This window comes from Chiloscyllium punctatum, chromosome 1, assembly GCF_047496795.1.
Source record: "Chiloscyllium punctatum isolate Juve2018m chromosome 1, sChiPun1.3, whole genome shotgun sequence".
NCBI classification, from domain to species: domain Eukaryota; kingdom Metazoa; phylum Chordata; class Chondrichthyes; order Orectolobiformes; family Hemiscylliidae; genus Chiloscyllium; species Chiloscyllium punctatum.
Window position 1 is genome coordinate 78094619 of NC_092739.1, and position 12623 is coordinate 78107241.

The window sequence follows — 12623 nt, forward strand, 5'->3', positions numbered from 1 at the left end:
GGTCCCTTTTAAAAATTTTCCTCTCATCCTAAATCAATGTCCTTGGGTTTTGGACTCCCCCACCCCAGAGAAAAGACCTTCTCAGCATGGTGGCTCAGTGGTTAGCACTGCTACCTCACAGCACCGGGATCCCAGGTTCGATTCTAGCCTGGGGCAACTGTCTGTGTGGAATTTGCATATTCTCCCTGTCTCTGAGTGGGTCTCCTCCGGGTGCTCGAGTTTCGTCCCACAATCCAAAGATGTGCAGGGCAGATGAATTGGCCATGCTAAATTGTCCATAGTGTTAGGTTCATTAGTCAGATGGGGGTGGGTTACTCTTCAGATGGTCGGTGTGGACTTGTTGGGCTGAAGGGCCTGTTTCCACACTGTAGGGAATCTAATCTAATCTATTTACCCTATCCATGCCCCTCATGACTTTATAAACTTCCATAAGGTCACCCCTCAGCTTCCAATGCTTCATTGAAAACAACTCCAGCCTATTCAGCCTCTCCCTATAGCTCCAACCCTGGCAGCATCTTTGTAAATCTTTTCTGAACCCTTTCAAGTTTAACAGCATCCTTCCTATAAGAGGGAGACCAGAACTGCACACAATATTCCAAAAGTGGCCTAACCAATGTCCTGTACAACTGCAACATGACCTCCCAACTCTTGTATTCAATGCTCTGACCAATAAAGGAAAGCATACCAAACGCCTTCTTCACTATCCTATCTACCTGCAACTCTACTTTCAAGGAGCTATGAACCTGCACTCCAAGATCTCTTTGTTCAGCAACACTCCCTAGGACCTTACCATTAAGTGTTGTAAGTCCTGCTCTGATTTGCCTTCCCAAAATGCAACACCTTGCATTTATCTAAATTAAACTCCATCTGCCACTCTTCGGCCACTGGCCCATCTGATCACGATCCCATTGTACTCTGAGGAAACCTTCTTTGCTGTATCCTACACCTCCAATTTTGGTGTCATCTGCAAACCTACTAAATATATCTCCTATGTTCACATCCAAATCATTTATGTAAATTACAAAATGCAGTGGACCCAGCACTGATCCACTGGTCACAGGCATCTAGTCTGAAAAGCAACCCTTCACTGCCATCCTCTGTCTTCTACCTTTGAGCTAGTTTTGTGTCCAGTTGGCTAGTTCTCCAAGTATTCCAAGTGGGCGGCACGGTGTGACAGTGGTTAGCACTGCTGCCTCACAGCGCCAGAGACCCAGGTTCAATTCCTGCCTCAGGAAACTCTCTGTGTGGAGTTTGCACATTTTCCCTGTGTCTGCGTGGGTTTCCTCCGGGTGCTCCGGTTTCCTCCCACATTCCAAAGATGTGCAGGTCAGGTGAATTGGCCATGCTAAATTGCCCGTAGTGTTAGGTTAGGGGTATGGGTGGGTTGCGCTTCGGTGGGGCGGTGTGGACTTGTTGGGCCGAAGGGCCTGTTTCCACACTGTAAGTAATCTAATCTAATTCCATGTGATCTAACCTTGCTAACCAGTCTACCATGAGGAACCTTGTCGAATGCCTTACTGAAGTCCATATAGATCACGTCAACTGCTCTGCCCTCATCAATCTTCTTTGTTACTTCTTCAAAAACTCAATCAAGTTAGTGAGATGTGATTTCCCATGCACAAAGCCATGTTGGCTATCCCTAATCGGTCCGTGCCTTTCCAAATGCATATAAATCCTGTCCCTCAGGATTTCCTCCATAACTTGCCCACCACTGATGTCAGGCTCACTGGTGTATAGTTCCCTGACTTGTCCTTACCACTTTTCTTGTGGCACATGTTTCCAGTCTTCCTGCACCTTACCTGTGACTATCAACTATCCAAATATCTCAGCAAGGACTCCAGCAATCACTTCCCTAGCTTCCATCCAATTTCCAGGGGACAGTTGATTAGGTCCTGGGGATTTATCCACCTTTATGTATTTTAAGACATCCAGCACCTCCTCCTCTACAACATGGACATTTTTCAAAATGTCACCCTCTATCTTCCACGTCCTTCTCCACAGTAAACACTGATGCAAAATATTTGTTTAGTATCTCCCCCATCTCCTGCAGTTCCACACATAGGCTGCATTGCTGATCTTTGAGGGGTCCTATTTTATTTTCTAATTACTCTTTTGTCCTTAATGTATTTATAAAATCCCTTTGGATTCCCTTTAACTCTATTTGCCAAAGCTATCCAATGTCCCACTTTTGTCCCCCAATTTCTTTCTGAAGTATACTCCTATTGCCTTTATACTTTTGTGTAGATTCACTCAATCTCTGCTGTCCAAACCTGACATATGCTTTCTTCTTTTTCTTGACCAAAACCTCCATTTCTCCAGTCATCCAATATTCTTAAACATACCAGTGTTGCATTTCACTCTAACTGGAACGTAGTCTCTGGACCCTTGTTATCTCATTTTTGAAGGTTTCCCATTTTTCAACAGTCCCTTTACCTGCGAATGTCCACATCCAATCAACTTTTGAAAGTTCATGCCTAATACAGTCAAAATTGGCCTTCCTCTAATTTAGGACTTTAATTTTTAGATCCTGTCTCTCCTTTTCCATGGCGATTTTAAAACCAATAGAATTGCGGTCTCTGGCCCCAAAGTGTTCCTCCACTGAAACATCAGTCACTTGCCTTATTTCCCAAGAGTAGGTGAAGATTTGCACCTTCTGCAATTGGCACATCCACATACTGAATCAGAAAATTTTCTTGCACACACCTAACAAATTCCTCTCTATTTAAATCCTTAACACTGTGGTAGTCCCAGTCTATGCTTGGAAAGTGCCGAACATACCAGAGGCATTTGAACACCAGGAGCACCAAAGTACATTAAACTCCATGTAATTTGTTTTCGATATGTCGGTTAATTCCAGACAGCACTTTTTTTTTACATTTAATTGTAAGCAATAGCAGTGTTTTACTTTAGAGGCAAAAAGATTTATGCATGCCCGTGACTCAGCCGTGCTTTCCCATCATACTTTACAAAAACGTTGTCATGCTGGTGAGCTCTCTTTCCTGCTGTCTGTCCTTTATGTATTATTGTATCCACGCCCGCTACAATTCATTACAATTGTACGTTTGCCAGCAAAGACACACTTAAGATCGTGTCTATGCTTCCAAATCTTTGACCTGTGAGTCAAACACGATGACTGCTACAAATCTACAGAAAGTAGGGCAAGGATATTATTTCAGGTACAACCCATAGAGCAAAAGCTATCGGTCATTTGGCAGCAGTCGGCGGTGACTGGGTCTCATGAGGTGTAGCTTCTGAGAGAAACGGAGGAAGGAAATCAGTGTGGCAGAGGAAGGTTGCGATGTTAGAACAGTGTAGAAGTAGCGCGATGACCTGCTCGTACTGATACCGGGTGCTCAGCCCTGCCACCATCTACACACCCCACAACACTCCCTCATTGATGAGCAGTCAACACAAAAACACAATCAGAAGAACAGTCTTTCGAGTTGCCACAGCAGTCTCGGTTAGAGATGTGGCTGACACCTGCAAGTCCCTGCAACACCAGCCTCTCCATCTGAGTCATGCTAATGAGAGGGAACGCTGAGTTCGTTCTTCTTGGTGTGCACAATTGTCTGGATGGAGGATCGTTTTATACATGTACAGTTTTGTATAAATACCTTTCTGCTTTGCACAGCAATGCAAACAGATGACTCAAACCTCATTCTGATGGGCGCGTGCTGCTTTCAACACCTTTGGAGGCAAACAAGTCTGTTGCCTTACATTTGCAAGTCAGCTGTTTACATACTAGCCGCTGGGATAGCAAACATTACGTTCGATATTGTTTAAGAATTCTGGACATCGAGACTGCTTTGAGATTTTCATTCAAATCCGCAGAATGTTGTATCTCTATATGTTGTATTTCAGAACGCAGTGAAGCTGACAGACGTACAATATGCCGCTACTGAGACAGACTGGAGTTGACAGTCTTTTTGCCAATGGTAGGATAGTCACTGCCTTCAATTGTATATGGGAATGATGCAGAGATTTATCACCGGCATGAGTCACCAAATTCAGGAGGGAAAACAAAATCAAACAGAAAAGCTAAGATCTAGAGGACGCTCAATTAAAAGTATAACAACTTCAGGAGAAAGTAACAGTTGCCAATTGTTATCGCCATTCAGGGTGAACCTTCCAGGTCGATGAGCTTTCGCTGGAAGTTCAGCGACCTGGAATGTAAATCCTGTTTCTCCCTTTCTAGATGTTGTCCGGTCCTGCTAAGTCTTCTCAGCAATTTCTATTTGTACTTTGGGTTTTACTTTGTGGAATACTTTGCATTTGCAGTGCCTTCGGGTAAGTCCTTCCTGGTTCCATTGGCGCGGGCAGAGTGCAAGCAGCCAGCTCAGTGGTCAGCAGTGCCTCTGCCTGATCCCCATGATTCTCAGGGTTTCAACCGTGAGCACGCTCCCCAGAAGTTTGCAAGTGGTGGGATGAGGAGTTTTGTTTGAATTTGCAAGACCTTCAAGATAATAAACTACTCGTCAGCTTTGAAAGTGCAGAGGTGGCCCCACTGAGGCCTGCACTGGACTTTGCTTATCTCTTACACTTCAACGGAAGCTGCTCCGAGTTCATGTGGCGAAACACTAAAATATAATCCGAGTTAAGACCCTGTCTGTCCTTATCGAGTTCTCAGAAGACACTGTCATTCAACGCTACACAATCCTAAACACACCACAAACTGGACTCACGCTGTTTAATTTCCCCCAATGTGTCCTGGTGCTGTAAATAGTTTATATGATCTGCCCAGTTATCTTTTTTTAATCTCATGATAAATTATCCTGATTTGGAGGTGCCGGTGTGGGACTGGGGTGTACAAAGTTAAAAAAAATCATACAACGCCAGACTTTAGACCAACAGGTTTATTTGGAGGCGCGAGCTTTCAATTCCCCGAGTGTGCATTCCCAAAGAAAGAAACCAGTTCCGCTAGGCATCAGATTCCCTCACAGACTTTAATTTCCAACCACAAGTTGCTGGGTTGCTGACTGTATATTATGATTTTATTTGTCAAGAACACCAATCTTGAGAACGAGCAGGAGGAGATTAAGTCAATGACTGTGTGAGGGTCATATGTTCCGCCGTAGTTTACACAAGGCCGAGCTGTTTCATTTTAATTAAACAGGCTATTATAACACATTGGAAAAAAATGCCTTCTTTTAAGTGCTTTCTTTCCACAATGAGAGAGACTTCCTGCTCGAACGAATGTTTTGTTCGCCGTGTAGATGATCCCCCGCAGTCACGCCCGACCAGCTTCTGTCACGATTTCCAGTTGAGTTGGAAACTTGTTGGATTTCTGGTTCTCTGTTAGATAAGCATGAGGCGCGCTGCATATCGTCTGTGTGCTCTATTTCTTCTCGCCTGGCTCTTATCAACACGAAAAAACAAACTTTTAGGTCACGTGAAGAGTAAGGTGGCAGTATTAGGAAAGTTGCACACAGAATATGTTCCAGGAGTTCATTTCTGTGATGGTGAGCCGTACTCACTCTGCCGACAGTCTGATATGTACATTGTAAATTTCAACAGGCTCCATCCAATGTTCTAATCATTCATTTTAAATGTTTAGAACATTATGTACAACACGGTCCTGGAAATGACAGTATATAATTGTGACATGCGCTCTACTGTTTGCAACTAAAGTTGTTAAACCATAATTTCCCCAGAATCTGACTTTGTGTTGATCTTCAGAGAGAGACGGAGAATTGGTGGAATGGTCTGAGAAGTGGCAGATGCGTTCAAAGTTTAAGGTGATTCATTTTGATGGCAATCTCATTTGCTAAACAACCAACAATAAAGGATTTCAGATTCCCAGCATCTACAGTATTTTGTATTTTTATTTTCTTAAAATAAAGGGTATTACCTTTAAGTGGATACAGGCACAGAGGGACCTGGATGTATTTATGTATAAAGTGACAGCTTGAGAAAGCAATTCATTAAGTATATTGCAACTTAGGCTTTGTTAATATAGTTATTGATTATTAGAACAGGGAAGATAGGACAAACTTGCATAAAACACTGCATTGGCCTCAGCTGTAGTACTTCTCGGCACTGAACTTTAGGCAAGATGTGAAGGCTTTGGAGAAGCCTTCTTAGGAGAGATTCTTAAGAATTATTTCAAGAACAGGGGACTTCAGTTAGGTAGGAAGTCTGGAAACGTTGAGACTTTTTTCAATGTAGAAAAGAAGGTAGAGAGCACACTTGATAGAGGTGTTCCAAATTGTAAGGGTAGACAAGAAAAATCTTCCCAGTGAAGGGAGGACTGAGAACGAGTGGGCACAGAATTAAACCAATTATAAAAAGAAGAAATTGAGACATGATGAGAAATATTTTTGTTCATCAAGTGCTTATGATCGAGACTGCTCTGTATGAAAGTATTGTGGAGGAATTAGATCAAAAAGAAAAAATGTGTAGCGTTTATGGAGAGATGGTGGCAGAATGCACTTGGTAAATTGTTCAGTCAGTGAAGTGGTGAAACCATAGGAACATAAAAAATAGGAGCAGGAGTAGGTCAGTCAGCCATTTGAGCCTGTTCTGCTATTCCGTATGACCATGGCTGATCATCCAAATCAGCACTGTCCTCCTCTTTTCTCTGTGTGTCCTTTGCTTCCTTTAGCCTTAAGAACTATATCTCCATCTTGAAAACATTCAATATGCCACTTTCTGTGGAAGAGAAGTCCACAGTTCACCACTCTCTGGGGAAAGATGTTTCTCCTTATCTCAGTCCTAAATCATAGAGTCATAGAGATGCACAGCATGGAAACAGACCCTTCGGTCCAACCCGTCCATGCCAACCAGATATCCCAACCCAATCTAGTCCCACCTGCCAGCACCCAGCCCGTATCCCTCCAAACCCTTCCTATTCATATATCCATCCAAATGCCTCTTAAATGTTGCAATTGTACCAGCCTCCACCACATCCTCTGGCAGCTCATTCCATACACGTACCACCCTCTGCATGAAAAGGTTGTCTCTTAGGTCACTTTTATATCATTCCCCTCTAACCCTAAACCTATACCTTCTAGTTCTGGACTCCCTGACCTCAGGGAAAAGACTTTGCCTATTTATCCTATCCATGCCCCTCATGATTTTGTAAACCTCTATAAGGTCACCCCTCAGCCTCCGACACTCCAGGGAAAACAGCCCCGACCTGTTCTGCCTCTCCCTATAGCTCAGATCCTCCAATCCTGGCAACATCCTTGTAAATCTTTTTTGAACCCTTTCAAGTTTCACAACATCTTTTAGATAGGAAGGAGACCAGAATTGCACACAATATTCCAACAGTGGCCTAATCAATGTCCTGTACAGCCGCAACATGACTTCCCAACTCCTGTACTCAAGACTCTGACCAATAACGGAAAGCATACCAAACACCTTCTGCACTATCCTATCTACTTGTAACTCCACTTTCAAGGAGCTATGAACCTGCACTCCAAGGTCTCTTTGTTCAGCAACACTCCCTAGGACTTTTCCATTAAGTGTATAAATCCTGCTACGATTTGCTTTCCCAAAATGCAGCACCTCGCATTTATCTGAATTAAGCTCCATCTGACACTTCTCAGCCCATTGGCCCATCTGGTCAACATCCTGTTGTAATCTGAGGTAACCCTCTTCGCTGTCCACTACACCTCCAATTTTAGTGTCATCTGCAAACTTTCTAACTCTACTTCTTATGCTCACATCCAAATCATTTATGTAAATGACAAAAAGTAGAGGGCCCAGCACCAATCCTTGTGGCACTCCACTGGTCAGAGGCCTCCAGTCTGACAAACAACCCTCCACCACCACCCTCTGTCTTCTACGTTTGAGCCAATTCTGTATCCAAATGGCTAGTTCTCCTTGTATTCCATGAGATCTAACCTTGCTAATCAGTCTCCCATGGGGAACCTTGTGGAACGCCTTACTGATCACATCTACTCGTCTGCCCTCATCTGCCCTCTTTGTTACTTCTTCAAAAAACTCAATCAAGTTTGTGAGACATGATTTCCCATGCACAAAGCCATGATGACTATCCCAAATCAGTCCTTGTCTTTCCAAATACATGTATATCCTGTCCCTCAGGATTCCCTTCAACAACAACTTGCTCACCACTGAGGTCAGGCTCACCAGTCTATAGTTCCCTGGCTTGTCTTTATTGCCCTTCTTAAACAGTGGCAGTACGTTTGCCAACCTCTAGTCTTCCGGCACCTCATCTGTGACTATCGATGATACAAATATCTCAGCAAGAGGCCCAGAAATCACTTCTCTAGTTTCCCACAGAGTTCTCGGGTACACCTGATCAGATCCTGGGGATTTATCCACTTTTAATTGTTTCAAGACATCCAGCACTTCCTCCTCTGTAATCTGGACATTTTGCAAGATGTCACCATCTATTTCCCTACAGTCTATATCGTCCATATCCTTTTCCACAGTAAATACTGATGCAAAATATTCATTTAGTATTTTCCCCCATTTACTGTGGCTCCACTCAAAGGCCACCTTGCTGATCTTTGAGGGGCCCTATTCTCTCCCTAGTTACCCTTTTGTCCTTAACATATTTGTAAAAACCCTTTGGATTCTCCTTAATTCTATTTGCCAAAGCTATCTCATGTCCCTGTTTTGCCCTCCTGATTTCCCTCTTAAGTATACTCCTACTTCCTTTATACTCTTCTAAGGATTCACTCAATCTATGGCTTATCCCAGGGTGTGACCTTTGGTTCTGGACTCCACCGTCAGCTGGAACATCCTTCCTGCATTTACCCTGTTGAGATGAATGACCTCCTTCTGTGCTATAACGGTTCAGTGATTCTGTCATTTAAATATACAGCTCAATCAGAATTTGCATTGTTAGCCTGCTAGTTAACATTTATACATTCCTTTGGTCTTGAGTGCAGGTTAATTGACTTCATCTTCTTGTGCTTTTTGCATGGTAATGGCAATGTTATGCAGCATACAGCAAGCAGTATTAAAAGTGGAGATGGCAACTTTCATCACTATTGAGAAACCTAAAGCATTGGTACAATCCATTAAACCTTTTGGTATCAGACTTGTGCCTGCCATAAACCTGCTATTACTGATGATGAAGGAGAATCGGTTCATTCTGTAAGGAGTCTTCCTTGTAAGTTGGCTTCATCAAGTAAACTGACATAAAGAAATATCTCAAGATCAAATAATTCTATTAAAGTAGACCATAGGATCTATTGAGAAGACCAGATTGTAAAATTGTAATCAATTTTTCAATCACCACCTGAGCTGTGTGGCTGTTCCCCCAGAGATGTTCACTGAAAGTGATGCATCCCTATACACATGGACAATTGCAAGATAGCCCTCTGCACGTGCATGAAAGTGACACCAGTAATATGCATTGATAGAAGTAGTAGGTTTAATATTTAGAACTGCATGAGGGATACTTTCCACAAAATAGTGCTTGTCTAGTATTTCAAATCTTTGATTTTCTTTAAAAAGGATGGAACATTTTCTTAATTTATTCTGTATTTGAAAGTTTATTGTTTGTTTATAACAGCAGATTAACTTTTGTAACAAAAAATAACTTCTATATTGAAGTTATGCATTTCACTTTTATGTATTTTTATATATCTAAGTTAGATTGCCCATAACCTAGTCCAGGAATCATCCTACAATCCTTCCGACTCTTTTCTGTACAAATTACAGGCTGATATCCTATTTCACCCATTTCATAGTTTATGCTGACATTCCTATGCTCTCCCAATGTCACTTCTGGGTTCTGTGAAACTATGAACCTCAGGAGGAAGCCAAGATGGACAATCCACACTGCACTTCTGGCTGAGAAACGATAAGAACACTTTAGCCTTGTCTTTTACAATGATGCTCAAGGCTTTGCCATGATTAAAAGTGTTGATGTTCGTGGTGAATCTGTTTCAGTTAAGTACTTAATTGTCTAACACCATTCATACCTGGATGCAACAAGACTGCAGAATTTTATTTCATCCATTTGTTGGGGAATGGCTTAATTCTGCCTATTGCATGCTGCTTCTGCTGTTTATCATACCTGTGGTCCTCTGTAGCGGCTTCACTTCTTTGGCGCTTACTTTTTGGTCTGCTTCGGGCTGTCCTTCTATATTGCTCATTGAAACTTGTTAGTAATGTTCAATTACTAAGGCAGAGTGATGGATAAAATAAAATAAACATTCATGGTGTCTATTGTAGAAAAAAAAGCTCATCATGTATGAGTTGCATATTGACATGGGCAGAATATTAACTGACCAGCAGGAAATAGAAAATAGCCATAAGTGTGTCTTTTTCAAGTTGGCAAGTTATTATAAGTGGTTTGCAACAAGGATTGATGCTGGGACCTGAACTGTTAATAATTTATAGAAACAACTTGGATGAAGGGACAGAAGATACGGTTGCCAAATTTGCTGATGATACAAAAATAGATAGGAAAGTAAGTTCAAAAGGACACTGCTGAGGGACGTAGGTAGGCCAGGTGAGTGGCAAAAGATGTGATGAATGAGATATACCCTGGAAAACTGAACTTGTCAATTTTGGCAGGAAACATAAAAAAGCTGCATATTATTTTAATGGCGTGAGATTGTAAAGCCCTAAAATGTAAAGGGTGGCCTTGTTCATGAATCACAAAAGGCTAGTATGCAACTACAAGCAATTAGGAAAGTTAATAGAATTTTGTCATTTATTATGACAGGAATTGAATACAAAGTGTGGAGGCTATTCTTCAATTATACTGATGAGATTGCATCTGGAGCATTGTGCGCAACATTGGTCTCCTTATTTAAGAAAGGATATAACTACATTGAAAGCAGCTGAGTGAAAGCATCCTTAACTGATATCTGGAATGAGTAGGTTAGGTTATGAGAAACTTTGAGCAGATTGGTATCTGCTGCAATTTAGAAGAGTGACTTGATTGAAAAATATAAAATCCTAAGACATATTGATAGAGCAGATGTGGAGAAAATGTTTCCACTTATGGGAGAATCTAGAATTAAGGGTGACTGTTTAAAAATCACAGACTGCAGTGGTTCATGAAGACAGCTCACTATCACCAGCTCAAGAACAACTAGGGCACAGGCAGTAAAATGCTGGCTATCCAGCGACATATTGAAATATAGAACAGGCTCAAGAGGCTGAATGGCCTACTGCTGCTCCCTATTCATATGTTCATATGAAGATATCAGGATATTTGGTTATATTTTACATTTCTGTTGCTGCTGATTGTCACAGAACTTTATAAATGCCCTAAGTTAAGCAGCTAGATCTCTTCTAAATCTCTCCCACTCGCATGCCTGTCGCATCATACTTGAGGGTACCCTTAGTATAATGGTGGGACTACTTCTCATCAACATACAAAGGTTTGAATTAGGAGCATGTCTAGGCCACTCAGCCCCTCACACCTGCTCCAGATTTAATAAGATCACATTGATCTGATTATCCATATTCCTGCTTACCTGAGATAACCTTTCACTCTTTTGCTTATGAAGAATCTATTTATCTTCACTTAGAAATATTCAACAACTCTACTTTCACCATCTTTCGAGGAAAAGTTTCATAACTTTTTGTCCTCTCTATTTTAAATGAGTGACTCCTTATTTTTTAAACAGTGACCCCTGTTTTAGATTTTAGTTTTAGATTCTTGCACAAGAGTAAACATCATTTCCACATCCACCATGTCGAGTCATAGAGTCATAGAGATGTACAGCACGGAAACAGACCCTTAAGTCCAACTTGTCCATGCTGACCAGCTATCCCAACCAAATCTATTACCTCCTGCCAGCACGCGGCCCATATCCCTCCAAACACTTCATATTCATATACCCATCAATATGCCATTTAAATATTGCAATTATACTAGCCTCCACCACTTCATCTGGCAGCTTATACATACATGTACCACCCTCTGCATGAAAAAGTTTCCCCTTAGGTCTCTTTTATATCTTTCCCTTCTCACCCTAAACCTATGCCTTCTAGTTCGGGACTCCCCAAACCCAGGGAAAAGACTTTGTCTATTTATCCTATCCATGCCCCTCATGATTTTATAAACCTCTAAAAGGTCACCCCTCAGCCTCCGACGCTCTGGGGAAAACAGCCCTAGCCTATTCTACCTCTCCCTATAACTCAAATCCTCCAACCGTGGTAACATACTTGTAAATCTTTTCTGAACCCTTTCAAGTTTCACAACATCTTTCTGATAGGAAGGAGACCAGAATTGCACACAGCAGCACAAAACATTTTTGATTTTCTGAGTAAGTAGCCATCTTTCCATATTTGTTTACATTGCAATAGAATTCAAATTGATAACCCATTTGTTATTGCGGTAGTATGCGCTGCAGTCATGATTACAGCCAGGCACCAATTACCAGTGAGACAGAAAGTTACAGAACCAACAATGACAGGTTACATCTTGCCAGTCTGCTGCAGCATGAACCTTCCCAGGGATCAATCTGACTGCTCCAACATCTACATTAGGCCACAGAAATTTAAAAAAAAGAGTCAAATAAAAATTGTTATGACAGGGAATATGCTAGTTTAAAAATTTTAACATTACAACAGTATATTCAACAATATCTATGATTTCAGAATCACCGTGAATTATCCTGGAGAGACTTGTAAGCTTCTGGTATGTGACTTGAACCCATGACTCAGCAAACAGTACAGGATGCTGT